The 27,845-nt window shown below is 50.2% G+C and overlaps 1 protein-coding gene across 1 annotated transcript in view; it reads right to left on the reverse strand.

Moving 5' to 3' along the window:
- CHD6 (chromodomain helicase DNA binding protein 6) overlaps window positions 1-27,845 on the reverse strand; it is a 95,513-nt gene that overhangs the window by 66,723 nt on the left and 945 nt on the right.

Genomic DNA, 27,845 nt, shown 5'->3' on the forward strand with positions numbered 1-27,845 from the left:
GCCATCTCTCTAGAGAAAATAAGGCTGGGATATCAGTTAGATCCAGAGGAGCCAGTTTAACCTCAAGATCCGCTTAGTCTGCTCAAGGGTAGGAAGGCTCTACAGAGACACCTGGAACAGACTCAATCAACAGGCTGAGGACAACTGCGTGAGGTTCAGAAAGGTGAAGTGTCAGGTCCTACACTCGGGTCACAGCAATCCCCTGCAGTTCCAGGCTGGGAGAGGAGTGGCTTGAAAATCATTTGGCAGAAAGGGACTGGGGGGTGCCAGCAGTGTGCCTAGGTAACCAAGGAGGTCAATGGCAAGAAGAGTATCGCCAGCAGGACTAGGGAAGTGACCAATCCCCTGCACTTGGCACTGGCGAGGCACCTTGACTACTATGTTCAATTTAGGGTCCCTCACTTCAAAAGGGGACAAAAGGACATTTTGGTCCTGGACCATGTCTAGCAAAGGGCAACATGGCTTGTGAGGGGTCTACAAAAAATGTTTTAGTAGGAATGGCTGAGGGAGCTGGGTTTGTTCAGTCTTGAAAAGAAAAGGCTCACAGGGGGAACTCACAGTTCCCTCCAAGTCTCTGACAGTAGGTTGTAGTGAGGTGAGGGCTGGTCTCTTTTGCTGTGCCTGCAGTGAGAGAACAAGAGTAAATGGCCTTAAGTTGAGACAGGGGAAATTCAGGTTAGATATCAGAAGAAAGTTTTTCACTGTTAAGACTGGTCAGGAACCAGAATAAGTTGCCAGGGAGGTGGAGTCACCATCCCAAAGTATTTAGGAAGGGACTAGATCGGGCACTAGGTGATACCGTTTAGGGGTTGCAGTGGTAGTGCTGGGTGGACGATTGGACTTGATGATCTTAAAGGTCTCTTCCAACTTTGATGACTCAATGATTCTAACCAGGATATGCACTCCAACCGTGTGCAAAGTCTTCCAAATGCAAGAAGAGGTCCTCCAAAGCCCCATAGGTGTCAGGAGAAAGCCCTTGGCCTCCTGTCTGCATATAGAGCTGGTCGCAGAGAGGGCACCCCGAGAGGATGGCAGCACCCCAGCTCCTCGGGGGCCCTGCTCCAGCTCCCAGGGTGACATGCCATTCCAGTGTGTGGCAGGCTCCTTTGAATTGTGCTGCCAGGGGCCAGAGTCGCTGTGGCCAGCTGTGACCCCAGACACCAGGGAACCTCCGGCATGAAACACACCGTACTATCCATAACGCTCGCTTGGCTGAAGCATGGTGTTAATAATGCCACGGTTTGAGTCCAATCCCCATCCAGGCCATTCATTTAAGGGCTGGACTCAATGATACTTGTGGGTTCCTTCCAACTCAGAATATTCTGTAATTCTGTGATAATCCTGTGGAGCAAGCATCTCTTCCCATCATCTCCCAGGGGACAAGCTGGACAGGAGAAAAGGTACACAATCATGTCTGTCTCGTGCTGGTCTGCTCTTGCCTGTTGCATCCACAGCATGCCTGGCCTCAGAGCCAGGAACTTGTCCATCATCCTAAAGGGAAGCACACCACCTGCTAAGGAGCACCACCACACTGCTATGTGGATATATATGCACAAAGAACCCCACATAACAAGCTAATTCCATACTAATTAAGAATTTGCAGATTAAAGAGGAGTTCTAATCTCAAATGAGACAGCCCAATTTTCTAAATAAGCTTATGGTTTTCATACAGAGATCAACATGTTCTCACCAGCACATCATGCAAGCGCTGCAGGTTTACAGCCACAGTCACAAGTGGGGAGTTTCCATTCTACATGCTCAAATTTTTATGGTTTTTTACACCTTTTAACTGATGTGTGCCACACCCCCATTCTGCCAGCCTGCAACACCCCTGCACCAGGCAGGCATCAAGCACTTTCAGCAGCCAAGGACAAGTCCTCCATGAGGTCATGGCACAACCTCCTCAGCAAGCCCCTAGCGCCAGGCACCATGCACACGCAGTGAGCACACCAACACTGCACCCACTGGCAGGCTGACCACACACTAGGAACTGTCTTGTTGCATTTCAAGAGACAAGCAGAGCAGTGCTGAAAGCAGTGCTTTGTCCTTCTCTGTGACCAGCCCAAGTTGCTGTGGCACAGCCTCTACACAGCACCTGCTGCTAGCAATGACATTTTCAGTTATACAATTTGAGGCACATTAGGTTACTATCCTCCTCTCTTGAATTTATTTTTATTGTTCTGAAAGCACAAGCCATCCTGACACCAGACTGAGTCCATATCATGCCATTATTTCCTTTTGCTCTTGCCTGGGCTCCTCCAGGAGTCGCAGCATCTGTGCAGAAGCCAAGAACACCATCAGAAATTCCACAACTGAGCCAACACCAATCCAAGACTAAGCACTGACCATGTGTTCTCCCTCTTCTACCAGCCTTCCAATACGAGTGGCCAAAGTCTCTTCTGCAGCTGGAGGACTGATTTTCCCAGTTCAAAGGCTGAGGCTCACTAACATGTGCTCCCAGTATCCTCTGGACATGCACAGTACCCCAGCCATGCAGCCCCAACACCAGTACCACGAGCACTCTGTGAAAGCAACCACAGCTCCCTGGGAGGAGCGATCTGTCTCATTTGTACACACAGCTCCATCCAGCACACCTCCTGCAGAGTGGTTCACCTCTGTTTACCCTCGGAAATGAGAGATCTTCTCAATATGATCTTCAGAGAAAAACGGGCACTGAAAATCAGCTGAGAGCAAAGGCACAGAGAAGCCACAGTGGCTCCGACTAGTCAGCCTGTAAAGGGACAAGATCTCCAGGGCTTGAGAAGAACTTTTAACAGGCATTGCAGAAACACACTTGCCAAGTCTGGGAGAGGAGGTCAACATATGAAGAAAAAGGAATAAAGCTCTAGAGCGGTAACAGGGATAACAGGGTAACAGGGATATATACCCAAAGGCATGTGCAAACTACTCCTCTCAGCCTGGCTTAGCTACAGTGCTTACAGGGCATCCAAGCTGGAGCCTTGGGAGTGCAGAGCCTCGGCCAGGGTGCGCTGTCCAGCACCCCTGCACGATATTAACTCATCCACATAAAGCAGAGATGAAGGAACACAACATTTGGAAGCCACAACACTTGGGAGGTAGCACTGCCTTCTGGAACTGTCACAGACAGCTGTGAGCAGCCCCAAGGACTGTCCAGGACAAAGCCATCACAGATGAGCCACTGCTGAGGATGCTTTTCAAGATCACACCTGATGGAAAGACAGATTGCCATTGCCTACATCCTGTTGCATGCCAGAAGGAGAGGTGGATGCTGGCATGAAAGCCAAAGTGCCTTTCCAGACTTTCCACCATACAACATGTCTCTACAGCAAAGTATCCAATTTCCTGCTTGCTCAACACCACCTGCTGAAAATCTAGCTCCAAGCAAACAAAACTTATGTACTTACTCTCAAGTGCAACACAGCTGTGCCCAGCATGTGCTGGGCAACACAAGCATAGCACCAAGGACTCCATTTGTACATGTAGCTGCTACACCACTACTAGACCAGGAAACCTGTGCGCCCACAGTCACCCCACAGAATGAGAGCACTCAGATGAAGCCAAGCCAGGAGATGTTCTGAGCACCCTTCTGCACATGGTGGGAGCAGGTATCAAGTGTATGGCACCCAAGGAGTAGCTGGATTCAGTTCAGGGCACATCGAACAGGTACTAACGCACACCCCAAGTGCAGGATCCTGGCAAGCAGGACTCATGACCGGTAGGACTCACTTGCTCCTAGAGGGTCCTGCTCTGCCCTGACACCTGCCCCTTGCTATCACTGTCCTGGGTGTCCCACAGGTTCCTTTAGCAACCCACAGCAATGTACACTTCTGCAAACACAGCCTCACACATGCCAGGCAAGGATTTGACAGCTACACAGGCAACACATCCTTCCTGGCTCCTATAAAGCTCTGAAGCATAGAAATGAAGCAAGAGGTGCTCAGACAATACCTTGACAGCATCAAACCTCCTCAAAGAGGCCAGCTCACATGAGCTGCAGTTCTCCTCACACCTTCCTCCCTTGTTCTCAACCACTATGTTCTCTTGAAATTTGCTGCCCAGGTGACACCTCAGCCTCTGGTCATGATTATTCTACTCAGACATCTTCCAACAGCCAAGCTATGGCACCATTCAACACCAAAGCTCCTACTGGGACTGTCCATATGTCACACAGCACGGTCCTGCTCCTCTGTGCTTCAGAGAGCCTCCTCTCCCAGCTCTGTCCTGAGCTCCCAGGAGGGACAGTGCTGGAACAGGAAGCTTGGCTTTCTGCACCTACCCTACTCCTGTCTTTATACTATTTTACATTGAATGTTTATTTCTGTCCTGTACAGGGGGCTAAAACGAGCAGACAGGCAGCCCCATGGTGCAAAAGCAGGAGGAATGCTGCATGTGATGGATCCTGGCTCTCCTGCTGCTCTGCATACCAAGGGCTGGGCTTTCAGGAAGGCCAGCCTGAGGTCAGAGGGGGCTGAAAGTGGAAAAAGCACAGCACTCACCCTTTTCTGCATTCAGTTCTCAGGAAAATCCAAACAAAACTGCTTGGAGTGACCAGCACACCCAGTGCTTGCAAGGGCTGGCATGACTGAGCAAATGGGGCAAATTCAGGAGGCTGGGGAAGGCTCAGAGTAATCAGTACCCTAGGGAAGAGCTCCTCACCAGACCAGTTTGTCCAGCAGGAGGGATGCTGGGACCCACTGCACCTCACTTCAGAGCACTTTGCCAAGAGGAGGTACCCAGCCCTACCAAAAACAACTTTCAGCCTCTTTTCTCCAATTGTGCTGAGCTCCAGTTGTGCTCTCCCAATGAGAAAGTATCCCTGGCCTTTTAACAAGCCTCTGGAAGCACATCCCTGGCCACACTGCCTGCCCAGAGCAAGGACCAGCTCAGAAGAACATTTCACCATCCCTCTGTGAGTCTGACTATCCAGCAGTGTTAACCACAGCACCAGGCTAACCTAGGACACTTTGTTCTCAGGCCCACATTTGCCTCAAGAGCTGAACATGTCTGAAACATCAGTGTTACCATCTGATCTGAGAAGTCCTTGGGCCACAGCAGGCTGGGTGAGAGGCATCTGTGGCAGCACCCTCTGAGCAGGTCCCAGTGTCCCCATGTGCATCTACTCCAGCGTGTCCCACACAGTCACTGCCGTGGCATGTGAGGTCCACAGAGAAACCCCCAATGCTGCTGTGACCATGAGCCTGTAAAAAGCATTGTAAAGTCACAATGCTGGAAGCAGGAAATCTAAGACAAACTGCCGCAGGACACCAAGAAATCCTAGCATGTGGTTTGCAAAAATAGTTACAATGCTAGCGTGCCTGCAACTTGTCACAGCATGGAAACAACAGCTCTTCAGGGTCCCCCTTGGCGCACAAACAGATCTCAGAGAACCTCAGACACATCCCACAGCAGCCTCAAATCCCCAGCTCAAAGAAATCCCCTAATTTAATGGGATATGCATATTCTTGGCCAGGTTTTGAAACATTAAAGACAACAGAATCTCAAACAATACTCTCTAATATTGATTAAATTTACATACAACATAGTTAGCAATCTGTAACCACAGCAAGTAGCATTCATTGTTTTGCTACTTCAGTCTGGCTGTGAAGATGCTGCAACACACACCTCCTTGCCTGCAGGCTGAGAGCAACCAGAAGGAAATCCTGATGGAACAGGTCCAGCTGCACAAAGCTCCTAGACAAACACTAACGTGTCAGCCCAACAACCCTGCATCCTAAACTGTCAGTGTTTAAATTACCACGGCAGAATAAATAATTTCTAATATTTATCACCTTATGTGACAGTAACAGTGAGCTCTGTGTGAAGGTTGCCCAGATCCAGATCATTTGGGGAATGGCACCACAAGTGAGCCTGCACAGGTAGGGACATGAACTGCAGGAGAGTATGCACCCCAGTCAGCCCTGCACTGAGGGCTGCTAACAGAGCTCCTTCCAGAACCCAGCCTGGGTCCCCCAACCCAGGACCCTGCCCAGGCCAGCTGTTAGCTCTGAGAATAGCTCAGATCAGCTGCAGAGGATCAAATAATTGCCCTGAGGATAGGAAATACCAACTACTTTCAGTTTTCTGGGAGCACTGTTGGGCCAGGGGAGGCAGGGTGCTGGCCACCCAGCCTGGGGGGAGGATGGCCTGACAGCTTGTTCTACACTCTCTTTGTTGCTTTATCCCAAGGAAAAGAAAATGTTTCCATGAAGTTTAAACCTCAGACTTGCTTTTTTGAAACCATTTTCCAGATTGCAGTTTTTACAGGAAAATATAAAATACAGAAATTCTCCACCCAAAGCTCAGTCCTGACTTGTGCCACCCCTCCTTGCAGAGCAGCAGGGAGCAGGTGCAGCCCTGGTGCAGGGGGCACGCAGCACTGCTGGCCAAGGCTCCAAGGGGCAGCCTGGATCAGAGCTCATACCCCTCACCACAGGCACTCAGCAATCTGCTCTTGGCTCCTTTTCCATCAAATCTTCACAGGGTACCTTTAAAAGCCACATGAGATCCCTAAAACTGTTTTACAGGCTGAAAAACTATTTGTGTCCATAAGGAAGTTCCTCATGGCAGCACAAAATGTCAGCTCCAGACTCTACTGCCTCCACGCCAGGGAAGCAGCAGAAGCATCTGCTGCCCACCTCTCAAAGCAGCACCTCTCCCTTTCTCCAGAAGCCTGATGTCTGGGGTGCCCATGGATTTTGCAGTGTTTCAACCACACCATCTCACATCTCAGGAGGATATTTAAAGGACACTGATGGAAACACTCAAAATCAAAATACCCCAGTGAAGGTCTAACAAGCACTATTAACTGAACTTCTGTAGGTGGCTCTTCCACAGGAATAATCCTGCCCACCAATGCTGCATGCAAGTAGCAATGCCAGAATCCAAATCTGAAGCTTGGATGCAAAACTGGGACAGAGCAGCCAGTGTGTGCTAACATCCTTCAACAGTCCTGCTGACAAAAGGCATGGCTGCCTGGCATCCCCATGAAGCAAACAAGAAGGAAGGGGGGAAGTGAGTTAATGTTTCCCAATCCCTGTCTGACTGACTTCGAAACAGCAGTTTTCTGACTTAAAAAACAAAACAAAACAAACAAAAAACCCCAAACAAACAAACAAACAAAAAACCCAAAAAAAAAAAAAAAAAAAAAACACAACCAAAAAAAAAAACCCACCACCAAAAAATCCCAGAAATACGCAGAAATAAAATTTTAAGAAACCCCAGTTCAATCCTGTTCTGCATCTGGCAAGGTTGGGGAACAGCTACTCCATGTGCACAAGTGCACAACAGGACAGCTGTGGGGGTAGGGCTGTAACAGCACTGTGATGGCACAGAACACCTGGCCTGAGAGAAACCTCCCCTGGCAGCCCTTGGCTGGGCTTCAGATGTGAAATTAAGATTAGGGCTGAAGGAAAGCCAAAATTCATAGCTTGAGAGGGGACAGAAAGGGCCCACTAGAAGAAAGCAGGGGCTGCTAAAGACCTGAGTTTGCAGACACCTTCCTGAAGAATGATCTTCGCAATAAGATTAGGATTGGGATAATGCTAAGACAAATAAAGTTCAGAGCTGGAGCTGGAGTGGGGCTGCAAAAGTACATGACAGCTTCCAAGAACGCTGTGCTGGGAGGAAACACTGGTCCAGGCAATTGGTAGAAAACTTCTCTACAGCTTCTCAGGAAAATCAGAGCTATGGTTAAGAAAAAGAAAACCCAGAAATGCAGAGGCAGCAGAGCTCACCTGAGCAAAGAAGGACTTGCATAAGGCCTTACCTGGGAAAAAGCCTTCATTAGGAAAAAGGCTGGGGAGCTTAGGTAAGGCTCTGTTGGAAAACCAGCATAAGGGTCCAGAGTCCAGCACCCATGTGGGGCTGGAAAAGGATGGCAAAATATGAGGAGGCTAACCTGGGAAATGGTTTAGAAGGCTCCTACAGTTCAGCTGGAAAACAGCTCAGGTCAGGGTTTGGACTGAAAGGAAAGGTTACATGGCACCTGGGGAGAGGGGCTGCCAAGAGATCCATGTGGATCACCTTTTGCCAGGAAATGGCTGTGGACCCTTCCTTATATCCCTTCCTCACAGTCCACAGGCAAGCACAGGGTCAGAAGCAGAATGCACACTGTTACTGCTGGAGCGAAGCTGGAAAGGGGCTGCCAAACTCAAGTGAGAGCAGCTCAGAGTCCCAGGATGAGTGAAAGCTTTGGTGTGAGCCATGGGCTGGGAGTCTTCCCTGCAGTTCTTCACAAAAAATAAGAAGCTTGGGTGAAAGCCAAAGCTTACAGCTGAGCCAGGCTTCAAAAGCCAAGCAGGAGCTGGCAGGACAGCTGGGCTGGGTCAGTTTTCATCCAGGCAATGGCTGTGGGGCCTTTTCAATTGCTCTGTGGAAATATGAGAGCCAGCGCCAGAATTAGGGTTAGGGCTGTGAGAGGGACAAAGCCTAAAGCTGCACTTGGACTGTGGCACGAAAAGGACTGCCAAAACCAAGTGAGGGCTGCCAAGATCCATGGGCTGGAAGAACTCTATCTGGATTTCCAGCTCTAAGGCTCAGATGGAAAGCAAGAACTACAGCTGAGACTGACAGAAAGTGAAAGCTTGGGGTTGCATTTGGAACAGGGTTAGAAATTGTAAGCCAAAGATTATTTTAGTTTGTCAGAAGCCCTTGTCTGGGAATCACCTTTTGTACAGCAGTTCTTGTCAGAAGGTTCAGGTATAAAATTAGGTTCAGAGTAACACTGATGGACAGAAGAAGCCTTGACATACAATTGAAACAGGGATGGCAATGGGTTGCCAAAGCAAAGTGGGGGCCTGCAAAAAGACTGGGGCTTAGAGAAACCTTTGGTCTGAAAAATGGCTCAGCAGCCTTCTCTAGAGCTTCCCCAGAAAGAAAGAGCTAGGTTTGAGAGAAAGCCTGGAGCTGCAGGCAGAGCCAGGAAGGGGCTACCAGAAGGAAATGGTAGGAGACCCATGCTAGAAAGTTTCAGGTCTGCCTGCACGGCTTCAGGGCCATGTCTACTCATTCCCAAGAAAAGGAGGGCTAGAGGCAGAGAAAGACATTTCTCCATTTAAGGCAATACAAAGGCTGTGGTTTGAAAGACAGGTGTCTGCCAAGGAAGGCGGGGACCTCCTTTAGAATGGAGAATATGACCCCCTTCCCTCTGAATTCTTATAACTTTGAAATGACGGGGCTTTCAGGCAAAGATACCAGAAAAGGAATAGCAGTTCCTTACTAGCGTGTGTGTGTATAACAAGGCAAACAAACACCAAGCCCGGCAGCACAGATGAGCAGACGCAGAGCCCCAGGGCCGGCCTTGTCCCGGCTGCAGGCACCTTCCCCTGCGGTGCAGTTCCGGGCACAGCCAGCAGGGGCGCTGCTGGCTCCCGGCCGGGCAGGGCGGGGCGATGATTCCCCCGGGGCTGCAGGGGGCGCTGTGGCGCGAGCTCGGCCGCCTCTCTGCGCACGGCAATGGCGGGCGGGCTGGCGGAAGGGATGGAGAAGGGGCTGCCTTTGGAACCCTCAGGGACGGCCGGGCCCGCTGCACCTCTGTCTGGGGAAATGGACTGCAGCAGGAACCTCGGAAGCAGCTGGAACGGCAGAGGCGAGCAGACCCCTGGAGGTGTCAAATCGGCGGGGGCAGAAGCAGCAGGGGCCCCCCGCAGGTTCGAGGTGTCGGGTTAAAACGTAGCAAAGAAGGCCGTAGCAGTGGAGTTAAAACGTAGCAAAGAAGGCCGTAGCAGTGGAGTTAAAACGTAGCAAAGAAGGCCGTAGCAGTGGAGTTAAAACGTAGCAAAGGAGGCCGTAGCAGTGGAACAGCAGCAGAAAGCAGTGGGGCTGGGCAGAGGCAGGTGGGCTCCCACAGGCAGCTGCTGCACACAGCCACAGACACCCCCTCCGGGAATGGAGGGGGCCGGGGTCCCCTTCCCCGTGAGGTCGGGTGTTGGTGTTGGAAAGGTCCCAGTTCAGCAGCTGAAGCTCAGCCCCGGTGAGCAGAAAGCAGCGTAGGACAGAACTCCGGGGTGGCAGCAAATTCTCCCCAGGGCAGCAGCCTTCCCGTCTCACCTCTGATCCCAAGGGCGAGAGTGAGCGGAGCTGAGCCCAGCCCCTCACCGGTACCTCTGCCCTTCCCAAAGGAAAACCCTACTGCCAGGATTTTCCCCCCCCGCCTCTCCTCTCGTAAGTATCCTTGTTATCATCTCTTAGGCAACAAATGGAAGAAAATTCCCTAAGAGGAAAAAACCAAACCAAACCAACAACAACAACAAGCAAACAAACAAACAAAAAAAACACCTGAAAAATCCGAACCTCTAGCATGGTGTCAGGCTCCTGGCCTTCTTCATCCAGGTGCAAAGGGAATAGAGCAGAGCAACAAAAACAACTTTTAAAAATCAAATGTTTGTTTTCAGAGGCTGATGGTGTGCTGAGGCTGGCTGAATTTTTACAAGGACAGGTAAAAGATCAAAAATCTGTAACCTCTTTCTCAAAAACAACACCATTCTTGTTGAAACCTTTAAAAGAGCCTGCCTGAGGCACTGCACAGATTTGCACTGTGGAACAGTGAGAGCTAGACAAGGATTATTCCAGCTGCACAGAAGAGCTTCACCACAAAGAGCAACACCACCACCTAAGACTGAATTACATTAAAACGTATCTTGTGGAAAGGAGCTGTAAATTAGACTGGCCCACAAATCCAACAGTCTCCACAGCCAGCAAGCTGAAAACATAGCATGCGTTAACAAGCGAACGGGACTGTGCCCACAGGTTATGTATCCCAAGAGCAGGAAAGGGGATGCATCTGCACCATTCAAGCTGCTCTCAGTTTACGTTCCTCTTGCCTTTAAGGAGACTCTGCTGGTGGGCTCTCACATCTCAAACTCCATCTGGTTTTTGCAGTGCATCCCCAAAAAAGGCTAAATCCCCAATGTAATTCCACTGATTTCCAAAATACCTGACAAAAAGGCGTTCCTCCTTGTAATATAACACAGGTGAGGGTCAGTCAAACAGGACCAGTTCTCAAGGTCCCAAAAGGATGAGCGCTTTCGGGGGAATGACGCAGGGGGATGGAGCTTGGATTCAGTGGTTGGGCCCCTTGTAACAAGAAAGACCTTCAGAACTTTGAGTCAGGGACCTTTGTTCAGGAAACGAATCCAGAGAAGGGCAGCAGAGCTGGGGAAGGATCTGGAGCAGAAGTCTGATGAGGAGTGGCTGAGGAAGCTGGGGGAGATCAGCCTGGAGAAATGAAGGCTCAGGGAGGACCTTCTCACACTCTACAGCTCCCTGACATGAGTGTGGATTGAGGTGGACTCTTCTACCAAGTAGCAGGATATAAACAAATGGACCCAAATTGCACCAGGGGAAATTTAGGTTACAGATTAAGGAAAATTTCTTCACCAACAGGGTTGTCAAGCACTAGCACAGGCTGCCCAGGGCAGTGCTGGAGTTACCATCCCTGGAGGGATTTAAAAGATATGTAGCTTTAGCACATGGGGACACGGTTGAGTGGTGGCCTTGGCCATGTTATGTTTATAGTTGGGCTCAATGATCCTTTCCAAACTACTTTGATTCTATTCCAAACTTCTTTGATTCAGTTCACTGGAAACTGTGAAACAGCCCCCAAAACCTGTAAGGCACACGGCACAGTCAGGGGCTACCCCATCTTCCCCCTGGGGACACACTCAGACTTGCCTCAACCTTTCCCTCTCTCCAAAACCTACATGTGCTCCCAAGATCCCCACACAACCACTGCCAAGGACTGTGCCCACAGATGACTCCAGACACACAGAGCTCAATATCTGAGAGCAATCTCTGGCATTCTCCCATTGCAGACTTCCACCAACATCCCTTCAAGCATTCTTTGTCTCAAGATGTCCTAACAGCCCCTCAGTCACAGACACATCAAGGCACTTCAGAAAGGAAGTTTTATTCATAGCTTTTACTGAAAGAGCAACTTTCCTTTCCTGAAGAGAAATCTCATCTGCAGCATGGTGATGAAGTTGAGGGTCAGCAGCTCCGAATGCAGTCCTAATTTTCTTTTGTCTTTACTTCCAGGGTCTTTATCATCTTCAAGCCCTGTCCTCCCTTCTCTTCTCTGACAGTTCAGGTGACCCAGGTCCCCCAACCCACAGCACAGGTGTACATGTCCACATGCCTTGGGTGCAGCTCAGAAGCTCCCCCAGGCCAGCTGAGCCCCAGAGGTGCCCAGGGGCAACATGAGCACAGCCCTGTCTGTCCCCCCAGGTCTTGTCCACAGGCTTGTCACCAACAGGCAAAAGGGCCACAAACCCAGAGAAAGCAAAGGCCTCAGCATCTGCAGAAACTAATGGCATTTACCTGAGAACACATCTTATTCAGAACAGCAGCATTTTTTTTTTTTACTTTATTAGAGCACATTCCTGCAACACAGTGCCATGTTCAGCTGCCTGCAAGAGGCAGGTGGACAGCCTTCTTCAAAGGGGAGAAAGCACTGATTTTATCTATGGAAATAGGCTGCAGCTAGGAAACAAGTGGAGCTAAAACAAAAATCAACACCCTTAATGATCCCCTTCAGAAGGGCAAATAAAAAGGGCCATGTGGCTTTCTCCAAGCACAACAGGACCTGGGACTCAAAAAGAAGCAAAGCTCACAAGCCACCTCTGGAAGGACAAGGGGCACCCAACAGGCCTGTGTGGGCATGTCCACCTATGTGCCAAAGACACTGGTGATAGCTCATTTGGAAAACTTGCACTCTGCCCTTGCTAAATAGGAATTTTGCATTCAAGTCCCTCCAAAGCTGCTGCAGCAAAGAGCAGAACCAGGAAACAGCCTTGGACACTGCCAACTACAGCAGACACACGCCACTACACAGAATCCCAGAATGGTTGGAATTCAAAGGGATCTCTTGAGATCACCTTGTCCAAGTCCCTTGATAAAGCAGGTTTCACCTTGAACAGGTCTCACAGGATTGTGTCCAGGGAGGTTTTAAGTATCTCCAGAGGAGACTCCACTCAGTACACTTCAATTCTGATTTTCAGTCCATACCTGTGGCAGACATTCAATGACACAACCAGGTCACTCAGCACGCTGCACATACACACTCCACATCTCAATGAAGTGATAGAAATCCAGCAAAGGGATCACATTTGCTTCTCAGTAGATCTTGAATATTCAGGTCCCAGGCCAAAAGCGAGAGCCCCTGATCCCCTGAAGCACAAGCAGGGTCCAGTGGGATGGCAGTCTGCCTTGCACCTCTGCTGAAGTGACAAGGTCCTGCAGGAGACACTTTTCCTGGAAAGTAAGGGCACACTGCGAGCCAGGACCACATAACGACACTACAGACACACAACACTCCACAAACACAAATTGGGGTCCGTGCCTCAGCTGCTCACCCTCAGCTAAAAGTGCACATAGTGGAAGGTGTCCCTGCCTATGGAAGAGGGGTTGGAACTAGATAACCTAAGATTACTTCCAACTTATTCTATTCTATGATTCTTTGATTTAGACATCAGCAGCTTTTCCAGCTCCTTTTCCTATGTGGCAGAATGGAAGCACCCCTCGGTGGTTCATCAGTGACATTCAAGAGGAACAGGAACCCCACACTTCAGTCTGGCGACCCCTGTGCTTATTACAAGCCAGAGAAGTGCTCTAATACAGTACAGTTAGCTCAACACATCCTCACTCATCCCCCAAACTACCTAGCACCAGCCCACTGGAGATATATACTTTCCAGAAGGACCTTGTCTTCCAGCTCCCTGCAGCCAAAGGGTTCCCCTTCCCAGGTGCAGGAGCAGCATCTGGCACAAACAAAGCAGGCTCAGGGAGGGGAGGTGCCAAGGACAAGCTCTCACTGCAAGCAGCTCCTGTGAGACAGATGCATCAAAAAGTGTCCAACCTCCATCTATCAGCGGGCTTCTGGAAACACATCCTTCAAGGTGAGGGATGCAAGCCTTGCTCAACTCCTCATCATGTCGCCCTTCTCTCTCCTTCTTCCTGTAGTTCTGATGAGAAGAAGGATCCCTTGAAAATACAGACCTCAAACAGGCACAGAAGTTTGTAGGCAGCCCTGAAGGACAAGCAGGAAGATAAAGAATTGCATAGCCATGCTATGAAATTACTGATTTTCAGACAAGCACGTCTGGTCTGCTGACGTGCCTCCAGAATTGCTCCATCACCCCAGTGGCCAGGCACAGCTTGAAGGAAAAGAGATGAGTCAGGGGTACCAGGTCCCAGCCTGCTGCCCAGGCCTGCAGGCCAGTAGCAAGCCAGGCTCATGGATGGCAGCTAGCCCAGGGGAAGTTGGGTGGCTCAGCACTGCCTTGCTGTACTGTTACCTGAGGATGTACTAACCTGCCCTGACAAACACTGGCAGAGGTCACAGTACAGACTGATGAGAAATCTTAGAAATAAGAACTGCAGGCAGGACCCACAGACACAGCAATAGGGCCCTGCTCAGCCCTGCCAGACATAAGGCAGCAACAAAGGGCACCAGGCAATGGGGCAACTGAGAGCTTTCAGAAGCCTGTCTTCCAAGTAAAGAGTCCTGGTTTGTCTTTTGCTTCACACATCAATTCCTGTGCCAGTGTCAGCAGCTGTCCTTGTGTGTTCACACCACTCTGGAGTGGTGGGGACACTCCACTGCCTCACATAAGCTGCAGAGTAGCTCTCTTGGGGAAGAGATGCTATTCCAGCCCTGGCTGCCCTAGAGTTGTTCTGCTCTCTACCACCTGCTGCCATCATGGGAACAGCCCTTGGCTCAAGCACAGAGCAGGGTCTCATGCCTGATAACAAACCCTACAGCCTTGAGGAAAGGAAGTAGCCAGTAGCCATTCCCTACCATACAGGGATGACGCGAGCTGCGTAATTTCTCTGTCAGGGTCAGGCATCACATTGGGCCTTTGTAGACTGAGACACCAGTACTGCTGCTCTGGCAGGAACTCTCAGAGTCCTGACTGGAGCTCAGAGGCAGAGGACCAGCCTCAGTATCTCATAGTGTACCCCATCACACAGCCTGGAGAGCCTCATACCAGCTTACTGTCCAAAGCATGTCATGCCAAATGGGATCAGAGCGCCGGGTGTATGGGACCAGCCTCAACAAGCAAATGAGAATCATTCCCAAAGAAGCCAGAAAGGGTGTCTGCAACTGCCTGAAGTCAGCTAAGGGACATAAGGATTGGCCATTGCTTGCCAAGAGGTTTGCTGTGCTCCCCTGCTACTCCTGGCCAATCACTGAGAGCAGCACCTCCCCATCAGAGGAACCTCCTCAATAGCTTTGCAGTTGGTAAGGCAGACAGAAAGCCCAAGGACAACCAAGCAGGGCCCAAGCACCAGCCACCCTCCTCACCTGATGCATCCACATTGCAGGTGAGCAGCAGTAAAGGACTCACAGGTCTGGCTGGGACAGACCAAGAGCAGAACCCGGAACCTGCACTGTTCTTCTTCTGCTTGTCTTGACCAACAGTGTCCTCTGAGACCAAACAGCAAAGAGTCCTCTGGTGCTATTTGAGCCTTGCTACCTCATCAAGCCCTGTTCCTAAGCAGGGCTGCAGAGACACGTCTCAGCCAGCAGAGCCACTGGAGCTTGATACTTGGGGGTCTGCTGCAATCCAGAGGGACTCAGGGAACTACATTCCTGAGGGCTGCATAGAAAAGAGGCTCTGCAGAAACATCTCCCTGCCAGCGGATTTAGAGAGGTGCTCCCATCACTCGGGGAGTTCCAGGCAAGGGAGACACGCACTGACAATGCAACTGCCGGCAAAACACTAGAGGTAGAGCTAGGGGAGGGGCGCAAGAGTGACACTTCTCTCCCTGGCTCCTCCCCAACAGCTCTCTGCAAGTTGAATTAGGGAGGGCTGCATGTTTCAGCAAAGCCTCCTCCAGGAGGCAAAACAGCAACCCGGCTAGCTGCTCCTCCACAGCACACTCCATCACCCAAGAGCATCTCTGCAGGACACTCTCAGAAGGAGGTACCCAGTCCCCCTCAGCAGCTATCTGTCTGCAGGCTGTCACGCAAGCAGCCTGGCAGGCACAGCACAGCCCTCTCCCCACAGCCTGCTGCAGCAGGATTTGTTTATGTGTCTGCAGCTGCTCTGTGCCTTCGCCATGGGAATCCAGGCTGAAGTTCCATCCGTGCCGAGCAAGAAGCAGCCTCGCCGCACAGGCTCTGCGCAGCCCGGCAGGCACAGGGCTGCGGGGGGCAGAGCCCCTGGCAACGGGCCCGCTGGAGCGGCAAGCCGCATTCCCAGCCTCCGCAGTGCCTCCCCCACATCCTGCCTCCAGCCCTCCGCTGGGGGTAGAGAATGCCAATCTCGGGTTGTAATTTTTCCAAGTTAAAAATAACCCAGTAGTTTAGCAAGAGAGAAGCAGCAGCAGCGATGCAGGGGGCTGTGGAGTCTGCAAGCTCACTGCGAGGCAGCACAGCACACATTCTCCTTCCCAAACAGAGGCTGCGGAGAAGCAGCTTCCCAGCTCTGCTCACACAGCTACAGAAAACAAAACTCCCTCAGCAACCTATCACGAGAGGCTTCGCCAAGCAGCCAAGTGGCCTTCATTTCAGAGCTGCCGTAACGCTCCACGGCACCATGGGGGAAGAGGGCACAGGCCCCACACTCCTAAGCAGGACACACAGCACGATGAAGGAAACAAAGGGGAAAAGGAGAGAACAAAGAGGTCCAAATAACCAAAGTAAGGGAGAAAACATGCATCAGGCAGGTACACATGTCCAAGACGGGCAGAGCATCACACCAACAGCCAGCCCCAAGAGACACAGCCATGCTGCAAGCAATTTTCTGTTTTCAAAATATTCTCATCTTTAAAAAAAGAAGGTGGGGGGGAATGAACTATGTTCTCTGTAGGGCCAGAGGAGCCCAGAGATCTGCTGATAAGGACACCAAAAGCACATGGCAAACCTGCAGTACCTCCCCAAGACACCCAGTTCTGCCACCCCACAGGTGAACAGGCAACAAGACTTTGACAGGCAGGCAATAAATCACCACAACCTCCTTGCCACTTGCTCCCTTGGAAAAGGAATACAGTGATGCTGCACAGCACTCCCCTCCAGAAAGCCTGTTCAACACCAACACTCTGCTCCCAAGCTCTCAGCCCTACAGCAACAGCCACGTCAGAGACCCCAGGGAGACACCTGGGCTCGTGCCATTGCCTGTCCACACAGGATGCTCTGTTGGCACCCAACAAGCAAGAGTGCACACGCAGGCTGGATACAGCCCCCGGTAATGCAGCTTCAGTCAGCTGCATTTCATGACTCTCATGAGAAGCTCACGTGGCAGAGCCAGCAATAGCTCCTTTTTGGAGGGTTTTCAAATGCAGCTTCTAATCCAAGACCATAACCACAGTGACCTTCAGCCGCTGCACAGTGCCAGGGGACTGAGCACCAAGGGCTCACTCAGAGTCCAGCGAACACAGTAGTGAGTAGGACACACAGCACAAGGGAAGAGAAAGCAGCAGAACAGCTAAAAGCCCTCGAGTTTGTTCAGCGAAGGCACATCATGAACACAAAGCTATGCCTGGCCATTCAACACACACACAAAGAGAAGCACTCTGGCTTCCTGCTAGAGAGAGGGAAACCACACCTGAGCTCACCATAAAATGTACTTCCCGCATCATCATCTTCATGAACAGACCAAAATGAGGGGACACACTACTCCCAGGTGGCACAGGCCTTGCAAGGTGGCTGTCTGCAGAGCAGGGATGCATCCAGTGTCAGCTGTACCCCCCTCCCCATCATGGGTATGCACCCAGCATCAGCTGCGTGCTCTTTCCCACATCATCATCCTGCTACCCTGGTATGCAGGAGCAAGACAGGTTTCTCAAACCTACTGTGTCTGTTGCCTTCTGATCTGCTGGCCAAGAGTCTGACTCCAAACAGTTGTTCAAAAGCCTCAGGCAGTGTATTTTAATCCTCAACATCAGCAAGGCAAAAAAACCCAGAGGAAAACCAAACCAAATCGCTACAATGCAGTACCTACGCAGCCAAAAGAGAAAGGAGACAGGCCAAGCTTGCCCAGACTCGTAGCTGGCACCCAGCAGGCTGGACTCCCACAGGGACAGGGATCTGACCACCCTGAGTGCCAAGAGGCATGATTTCATGTGCAAGGGTGTAGTGGTGTGCCAGAACATGTGCAGCACTCCTGCACACACAGGGGTCCACGGTGGCTCCCTGCACAGCAGTATCCCACCAGCACGATTCATGTGCCTTGTAAAGAGCATCCCCAGCTCAAGCTCCTGACACATCAGCAAAGCCCACTGCATGTCACTGATGTAGCACTTTCCAGACCTCTGCTACCCACTACACGCAAATATGGGCCAGTGTGGCATCCAATCCAGGCCACCACACAGCTCAAATTAACTGCCCTGTCTGCCAAATCTTAACAAGCCATTCTTCCATCACCAGAGCCAAATTTTCCTTCCACTTTATTCACCAGCCCCAGCATGCCGACCAGCAAGCCAGCAAGAAAGGACATGAGTGGAGTGTCCAGGGAACAGACAGTGACAGTGGCCATAAAGCCTTCCCACTTCATCCATCACATTCCCAGCACCTAATTTCCTACTTTAAAATGTAGGAAATGTGTCCTGTATCCACATGCTACAGGAGTCCCAAGCTCCAGAAGCCAATAAAGCCTATGGCCGAGTGTCACTTCCACAGCATCCTGCACAACTCTCCCACCCCACTGACCCTGGTGCAGGCCAGAAGCAGCCAGCTCACAACTCCTCTCCTGGCCTCTGGGAGTCAGAAGCTCACTGCTCACAGCAGCTCAACACAGTGGCATAACCAGCCTGCTGGCAACCAAAAAGATGCCTGGTGGGCAATTCCTCTTAGTCTGGGATGGTCCACCCAATCTGCTCCTTCACAAGGCAGAGGGCCTTGCAGGCCAAGGCAGGTGTGCTTCAGCTACCAAGGAGGCTGTGGAAAGCCTCTGGTCAGAGTGACAACACAACCCTAGCTACATTTTAGATGGAAATGGGCAAAGAAGCTCTGAGGACACAGTCTCAGTGCTGGAAGCAGGCTCTCTTCCCTGAAGTGCCTGGCTGTTACCCCTGGGTAGAGATAGAATTGTAGGCTTGGCTCCTGCTGGCTTCCTGGACCAGCAGTCATGAGGAGCCAGACTTCCCAGCAGTGTAAGGAAAAAGCCTCTGATGAATTACTGGGCTCAAGGGAGCACAGGGGTTACTGTCAGCTGCTTCAAATGCCTCTTGCATCAGGGCAAAACATCCAGCTGCTCTCCAGCTACCAGGAGGGATATAGATGTTTCAGCAAAAACCAGCAGCCTGTGCACTCTGCACATTTTCCTGCTGCCTTTTATGTCTTACACACAAGTGTTCAAGGCTTCACTTAGCTGTCCAAGTCCATCTCCAAGGTCACTGTCCCTACAAAGAAGCCACTAGGCACATAATTTAACCTTTATTAGTTAGAAAGGTTTACAAAAGCCAGCCTTGACAGCTAGCCAATTCAAAGAACATTTTATAAGGTTTGAGAGCTTTACACCAAACTCATACTATCCCAGAGTAGATGGCCAAAAAATGAGATGCCATTCTTGAAAGTACAGATCTTCTCCTCTTGCTGTTGTTAACATCCTGCACAGCAAACTCCAGCTGTCAGAAAACAGCTTTGCCACACTGCAAACAGCTCCTCAGAGGCAATCATAACCCTTTGTGCCTCTACTTTCTAATGTTAGAATAGAGACAAAAAATCAACATAGACATCAGGGAGAGAGAAGTGAACACACACAATGCACTGCAAGACTTGGCTGTGGACACATCTTACACGCTGATCAGATTTTGTGCTGAGAAGGCACAGCAACACTGGCCACAGCTCCACATAGTGATGGAGATCCCACTGCAGAGTCCAGTCATGCTGAAAATAATTTCTTGAGGAATTTCTGTCAGACTTCAGGAAAGTCTGCTCCAATTGAAGCTCTCTGCCACAGTCCTCCATAGTGGATAACTCTTACCTTGCCAGTCATTCACCTGATGTCCCCATATCCCTGTTTGCTCCTGTTATCTGCTGATTAAGGTATTCCCCATTGTTCTTCTGCTATAACCACAGCGGAGAAAAAGGTGAAAGAAAAAGTTGGTGCCCTCCTGCCAATCTCCTGCTTCATCTAATGAGTAGCCCACAGGAATGTGCCCAAGGAAAAACATCCAAGGAACTGAATGAAGCATGGCCAAGCACCAGCAGCTGGGCCACAGGAAAAGAGTTAGCATTTCAAACACTTCCAAGCCCTCACAACAGGATGGACACCTCTGCTTTGCCAAATGCCTCGTCTGTGCATAGGTGGCAGAGTGGCAAAGGGTGTAGCTGAAGGGAGCTCAAGGCCAGCCTTGCTTTGCCTACCATGGCCACATCTCAGACCACAGCTTATGAGCACAGGCCTTGAAGGCAGACCCCAAGGTACATCTTAGTGTGTGAAAAGTGAGCAGCTCTTCTTTGGGCCAGGCAGCACTTTATCCTGGTCCTAGAGATCTCAAAAAACAGGTGATAAAGGAAGCTCAGCTTGGTCTGTGCTCTCACACACAGTGAAGGCTGGGGGACATAGAAGGCATCTCCAGGAGCAGAAGGACATTTTGCTACACTGCTCATTCCCCAAGCACAGGACAGCTCCAACACCACTTACAGAGGCTGCTTGACCGATGCTGCCCTGTTGGAGAAGAGCTCCTGCACCCACACAGGCTGCACCTGTCCTGCTAGCATTGCAAACCCAGGCCATCCACTCCAGGGCAGGGCAGAAAGGCTGGCTGGCAGACCCCTGCCTGCAGCAATGCCAGGTACTGGGGGAGCCAAGCTGTTCCTCAGCACCCAGAAAGATAACATCCTAAATAACCACAGTCTGAGAGTTTTTGTATGCTGTAGAGAGGTCCCACAGCTCATGGCATCTGTTCTGCCTGCACATCCTAACAAAATCTAGCAAACCTCATTCCAAAATAGCAACAAACAAAATCTGCTGTTGTCCAGGCCTGAGAAAGTACTTTGAGAGAACAGTCTCCAGAGTTCAGATGCCATCTGTAATGACACATTCATCTCAATCATCTCTGTTTCCTTGCATTTGTCTTTTACACCATCCCAAGAAAGACTAAAGTATGGGAGGCTGAGAGCAGTGCCAAAGAGAAATTCTTCAATTCCTCTAGGGCAAATGCTTGGGATTCAGTGATGCCAGCTCCTCAGCTATAAACAATGCTTTAATACACTTGGCTAGCCCTTTTAAATGGCGAGCACACAAAGGCCTGCCCAGACACACTGCAAGTAAAACACTACCAAAAGCGCATATGGAGAGGTAGCCCCTTCTTGCCTCAGCTCATAAAGCCCTTTAGTCAGAGACCAGCTCAGGGAACAGTGAAGAGAGCATCAACCTTGCCAGGCTGGAGAGCCACAGCTGCACGAGTAGGGAACACATGGGCAGGAGAGCTTCCTGCCAGAGGATGCCTCGCCACTGTCACTAACACTGACTGCGAAGTCCCATCTTTGCTGAGTCCCTTTTTCCAAACAGAACTGGAACCCCAGGGCACACCAAGCTTCTTCCAACAGCACATAGGCAGAGCTGCTGTGGATCTCTCCTGGACTCAAGCTGCATTCATTCAGGGCACAGATACAGAAGACATCCTGGACACTCCTGGCCAACCAGCACCATTGTCATAGGGTCAGCCAGAAAGCAGGCAAGCACATGGCATCAGCTGCATCAAGCTACCAAGAAACTCTTGTCCCTGTTTGCCTGGCAGGGCTGTAGACATCAGTCTCCTCTGTCATGTAGCAACACAGAAGCCAGGTTAGCAAATCCTGGACAGAACTGGAGAACACAGTTCCCACAGGCCCAAGTCCTCGCCCACTCTTACTGCACATACCTATCCGAAGTCCAAACCAAAATGGTTTCCACATCTTCTCTCCCTCTGTACTTGGATAAGCCACTCATATTCTGAACCCCTTCTTCAGCAGGCATCTCTGGAGGAAAAAATCATGCAACAGGGTCCAGAAACCCATTTCTGCTCTGTCTCCTCCTTCCAGCTAAGGGGAACAGAAAGAGCAGGAAACAGAGCTGGATCCAGGAAAGGGTTTAAGAATATTGTCCTCAGCCCTAATGCCCTGCTCCACTCAGCAGAGAAGCCAATAGAGAGCCTGTCTATAAACTGGAAAGCTGTATCTGCAGATAACCACATTTCCACACACAGCGTGCCCTGTCAGATGTGGGCACAGCTCTACCTATTCAAACACATAGGTCCTACAGCCTGCAGAGTCACACCTCAATTCACCCGAATTGAAATTACAACTACCAAAGCCTCAAGGAGCCTGTGCCCACAGTGACACACTCCTTCCTTTGCCTTTGGGATTCAGGACCCTGGTTCTCATACTCAAAGCACAGTGTGGGACTGGCCTAACTCCAAACCAGCAATTTTATTCTCTGATAGAAACTCTCACCCTCCAGAGCAAGGAGGTAGAGAAGTCACTGTGACTGGCCCACAAATCTGCAATCACAAACCTCAGCACCTTCACAGAAAGCACAAGCCTTGCTTCAGCCAGCCTCCCCGCACCATCACTGCGCCGCAAACAGAGCACAGCCTCTGCTGTCTGCGGTGGAGGAGAGAAACCTGCTTTTATGTATGCACCAAAGTGCATGCTGGGAAAGGCTCAGATACTCTGGTGAGGGGCACCCTGCAGGGACTGAGAAAGATCACTGAGAAACAGGGCTTTGCTTGCCCTAAAGCAACAAGCAGAGAAGCATACAAATAGGAGCAATGGGCTGTGCATTCGCACACCCCATTGCACTCCTTCCGAAGCTAAGCAAGCACAGTGTACAGCAAGGATGCACCAGGCATTTAATTAAGTCATCAAAAATGGCTCTTGTTGGTCCTCAATTAACAGACATTGAACACTTAAATTTCACTTTATTTAAAGTATATTCTAAGTTCAACCAAAGCAGATGAAAGACTGAGGGTTAAAAGTGCTCTGTGCATAAGACCTAGAGAACTCAAGGCAGTGGCTCACATAAAAATAGCAGCTTTCGCAGCACATTTATAGCAAAGCACTAATGTTTATTCTTGTATCTAGGACTAATTTTAATTCTGCCTCAATGCACAAATATAACAAGGCATTAATGTTTCCTAAAGAACCAATATTTCACTTACCTATACATCAAAGAAGTGGAACCTCCCTGCAACTTTGCAGCACCCTCATTCCTGCATGTAGCTAATTGTAAGTGCTGGAACTCACTTTCCAAGGCAGCCATACAGTGTAAGTTGAAGTGCAAAATGAAACTATGTCCACAAAACAAATACCTATTTCCAGCGCAATAGAGAGGGAGCAGAACTCCCAGCAGTGGTTGCTAACAGGGAGGGCCTGATAGGTAAAATTCCTCAATTAGCTGAAGTCCTGCTTCTGCCTTCAAAGAAATGCCAATGAGGTATCTCCTGGGGGGAAGAGGTGGGGGTCTTACATCCCAGGGGGTTTTAACACTAAAGGCAATAAGTTCCTCACACAGGTCCACTGACAGCCTCAGGGACATAGCTTCCCCCAGCCTTCCTCACCAGGCTTTTGGCTGGGGTCTCCCACACATGCCTATTGCCCTTCCCACCTATTTTCCTGTGCCAGAGCTCTCAGGCTATAATTCAAACAAGTAATTTAGGACAACATCAGATAGTGAATGAAACAGCCTTGCCCATCCACTGCCTACCTGTCCCTCCTTTGCAACAGCAGGCACGTTAACAGGACGTGAAGCTAGCTCAGGGGCCTAGAGTAACACCAGCCTGACCCCCGATGCAGCCTCCTACTCTAATGCAAAGCAGGGCTCCACAGATCCCACACTTTTATACAAACATTTAGAAAATACTCTGAAAATTGACACTGCCAAACATAACTTTTGCCTGCTTTCAGCACAGTCACCCCAAAAGGAAACAATGAATTACCTGCATTTCAACCCGGAATTCCCTTCATGACTGAGCCAAATGGCAGAGAGAACCAGACAAGAGCCTGAAAGCTTCAGAAGAGATCTAGACTTAATCTTAGCAGGAAAAACACAAACCAAAAAATTCCCAAACACCACAGTAAAACAAACCACTTCAACCATCAGAGAATTTTGGAAAAGGTGAGCCTGCAGAAGGCATGCTGTACCTCAGAGGGCAGACATTCATAATATCATGAAGCAGCATCCCTCAAGGGGAAACCAAGCCTGGAAAATATGATGAGCACCCCACGGCAAAGCCACATCTCACCCTCACAGTAACACCCGCACTCCCTGAGCCATACCCAACATGCCTCTGCACATTTCCAGCGCCCACACGAAAAGCTAAGAGGGACTGGGACTTGGTTCCCATGCTTCTCATTTTCTTTTCTGGACTGAAAGAGTGTTTTGCTCCTGTTAGAGCAGGATTTATACTCACTATAGGCTGAGAACGCCTTGGAGACAACAGGCTGCAGTACAGAAACAGCGTGCACCCCTTCACCTCAAGGCAGTATTTCCTCCACAGAGAGAAAGTCCTCACACAAAGGATGTGCCAAAACCTTCGTGTGTGACTCCCACCTGATGCTAACACGACCCAGCACTTCTCTAAGCGCTGGACCCAAGGGCAGCACAGAGCAGGAGTTCTACACTCAGGCATAAACTCTCCCAGCTTTTAGCTGACTTCCAAAACAGCCAGTTGTACTCAGGCGTTCCCTAGAGCACAGTCATAACCCTTCCCCAGATATCTGCCAGGGACTGGTCTTAAATATTAAAGCCCAGCCAGAGGGTCTCAGGTATACTCTAATTCTTAGGCTGACTGGACACATCCAAAATAACAATGCTAAAAATTATTAGCCACATATTGGTGGATTGCTAGGCTGCATCCCAGATTTTCCCATATAAGGGAAAGTTGAAGGCATTGTCCTATCACATGGAAAACATATTACACCAGCCCGAGATATTATGAACAAAATCAGAGTCCCCTTGTGTCACAAGCTGACACCCAGAGAACCACATTTTTCCCTTTTTGCCGCCGGATTGGTCAGCTTTCCCCAGCTCTGTTATTTCACCAGGGGCTGGTGCCGGATGATCACTGGAGGCTGGGACAGGCATTGCCCAGTGTGGCACTCACAGTAGGTGTTGCACAGAGCACATCGCTTCCTCAGAGGATTTTGGTCCCACCACCACGCTTGGCAACACAGGCACTGACATCTCTCCCACAGTCAAGGGTAATTCTGTTTTCATGGGTTTTCAGGGTGCTGAGAACCCAGCACACAAACCTTGCATGCCACTAACACTCTGCCACAGTAAACACTGCTGTCCCACTGCAACAGGCCCCTTCATCCTGACCATCTTCTCTCCCCTTGACAGCACTTGTTGGCCTCTAACAACCACTGTGCCTCTGCTTTCACAGACCAGGGAGGACCACCAACACTAGAGACTGACTCCACTGTCCCAAGCAGGAAAGTGGGGATGAGCAAGGAGAAATGCATTCACTGCTACTTGCAGGAGAAAGGAAAAAAGCCCTTTTAAGTGCCCCAAGGCCCAGTGAGACATCCAGCCACTGAGCTTGACATTGTCTCTTTAAGACACCCTCAGAGCAGGCTCCCCACGCATGCCTGCTTTCCAGACCCAACACCAAGCACCACTCGCAGCACAAGGCTGATCAGCTCTTCCCCCTTAGTGAGGGTAAGCTTCTCCTGCACACTGATGAGGATGATATCAGCTCTTATCTGTGCAAAGCCCAGACAGGGCAGGACACCACAGCAAAACACAAAGGCCCGCTCTGGCAGCCTCTCAAAAAACAAGCCTCACAAAGTCGCCCAGCTCACAAAAACAAGTTCACGTGCTTGTACAAAGCCCTCTTGAAATAACACAAACCACTACAGTGAAACTCTTTATATTAACCACCTGTAGAAGTTTATGTGTTTGGAGAAACTCTTGATAAAATATTAAAGATCACTCAAGGAAGACTAGATCTTAAAAATTATTGTGATTACACTTTTGGGGTGGAGAGAGGGGGCAGAGATTTACTTCCAGCTGAAGAAATGCAATAAAAAGCAGTCAGGAAAACTAGACACTCTTCTGAGAGCCTCGTCCACCAAGCCACTAGAAATCAACAGACCCCAAAAAGACCCACAGCACTGACCCCTGGGACTAACATTGGAACATGTAGGGCCAGCTGCCCAAAGACAAGCAGCGTGGTACCCTAAGGCCACCACGGGGGACAACAGAGGAAGGGGTAAACTCAATCCATTAAAAAGGCATATACTGCTAAACTAGACAGCAGCATTCAGAACAAAGTAACAAGGCCCCTGACAGCACCTTCCCTTAGAGATGTGCATTATCCACAGCTGCAGCATGGATAAAGACTGCAAGAGCTGCCTTAGTGTCAGATTCACACAGGATACCCATACTGGCCCGCAGCAAGGGGCTGCAACTGCCTCCTCGGGGACAGCGCAGCCTGTGTTTCTGCTGGGAAGAATGAGAATAAAGGAACAGGCAGGAACAAACAGCCATGCCTGCAGGGTGGGCTTCAAACTTCATCAAAGTGCAAACAAACCAAGATCACTCATTCTCAAAGTCCTCTCCTTGACTTCAGCTTTTGTTTGAAGAATAAAAACATGTACTTTAACTCTGCTGCACAAGGCGCGCACATACATTTTGACAGGATCCAGCTCTCCTAGTTACTGTGTTTTTCAGCCTGAAGCACTTGAGGGGCAACATTCAATGAGCTTCACCCAATGCTGTCACGCTGCCCATCTCTGCAGTGAAGGCAGTGCAGCAGCTCGTCCAGCACCCCTGAAGGACCTGCAAGAGCAGGCAGCTGTACCAATTCAGAGACGCAGGCTGAATTAGCATTCCCCAAAACAAATTTCTACTTTGTAGTGGAAGAGGAAGCAATTTTCAGGAAAGGAATCCAGGAGCAGCCCTAAACCAAAACCAACCCTGCTCAAAGCCAAAAGCCTTGGGAGAGAAACAACATATTTACTCCAGGAAGATTGCTGTTATTGCTTCATACTTCAACAGCTTGACCAAAACTACAATTTCTCTGCAAAGGAGCACAGCAGAGTTCCTGCATGAAGGAGGTAAACAAGAGACAAGGAGAGGCAAGACAGTACCTCTTCCCATACCATCACCTGAACAGGGCCCAACAGCAACACTTCACAACAGAGAAAACACTCTCTGAGAACTCAGTGCTTCCTCTCCTCTGGCAACACTCTAATCCAACTGACTCCACAGCACTTAAAAAGATACTCTGCAAATGAAGGGGTCAGAGACAAACATCTAACAAGATAACAGCATCTTTCTGCCCCCCAGGAGGCCCACTCCAGGGAGGCCAGTGCCAGCTGAGGGGTGCTGGAGGCTTCTGCCCAGTCCCATCGGACACTACACAAGCACAGCCAACCATCTCCATCCATCTCCCCTCATTCTCCAACACCATCAATATTTGCTGCATTTCCTGAGCAGGATGTAAACAAGAAAAAAGACTGGGCTTTTGGCTAGAAGCATCTGGACTCCCTGAGGAAACAAAGCAAGCATTTTTCATAGCAAAATTACCAAAATACTCTACCATATCAAAGGCCAGCAGCAGACCAGGCAGAACCAGCTCTGCATGTGCTCAGGCAGCCTGCCTGGACCCGCGGTCCCCGACTTCACTGCGAGGTCAGTGTAGTCGTCAGCAGGCAAACTGACAATCAGAGGGAGACCCACTCTCAGGCGGGTGCAGGCTCGCAGCAGTAACCCGAGCTGACGATTTTGCTTCCTCCTCCCGTATTTGCGTGCGTGTCTCTCACAGCCTTCATCCTACAAACCTCATCGACCAAGGCTAAAATCCACCTCCACCACCAGTGAAGCCACTGGTGAGTACAGGGGAACCCCACGGCGCGGCCACCGACCCGCAGCGGGTGCGATGACTGCGGCGAGACGCGGCTCTGCTGTGACTGCGATGCCTCTGTTGTG

Source organism: Camarhynchus parvulus, chromosome 20 (genome assembly GCF_901933205.1).
Source record: "Camarhynchus parvulus chromosome 20, STF_HiC, whole genome shotgun sequence".
NCBI lineage: Eukaryota > Metazoa > Chordata > Aves > Passeriformes > Thraupidae > Camarhynchus > Camarhynchus parvulus.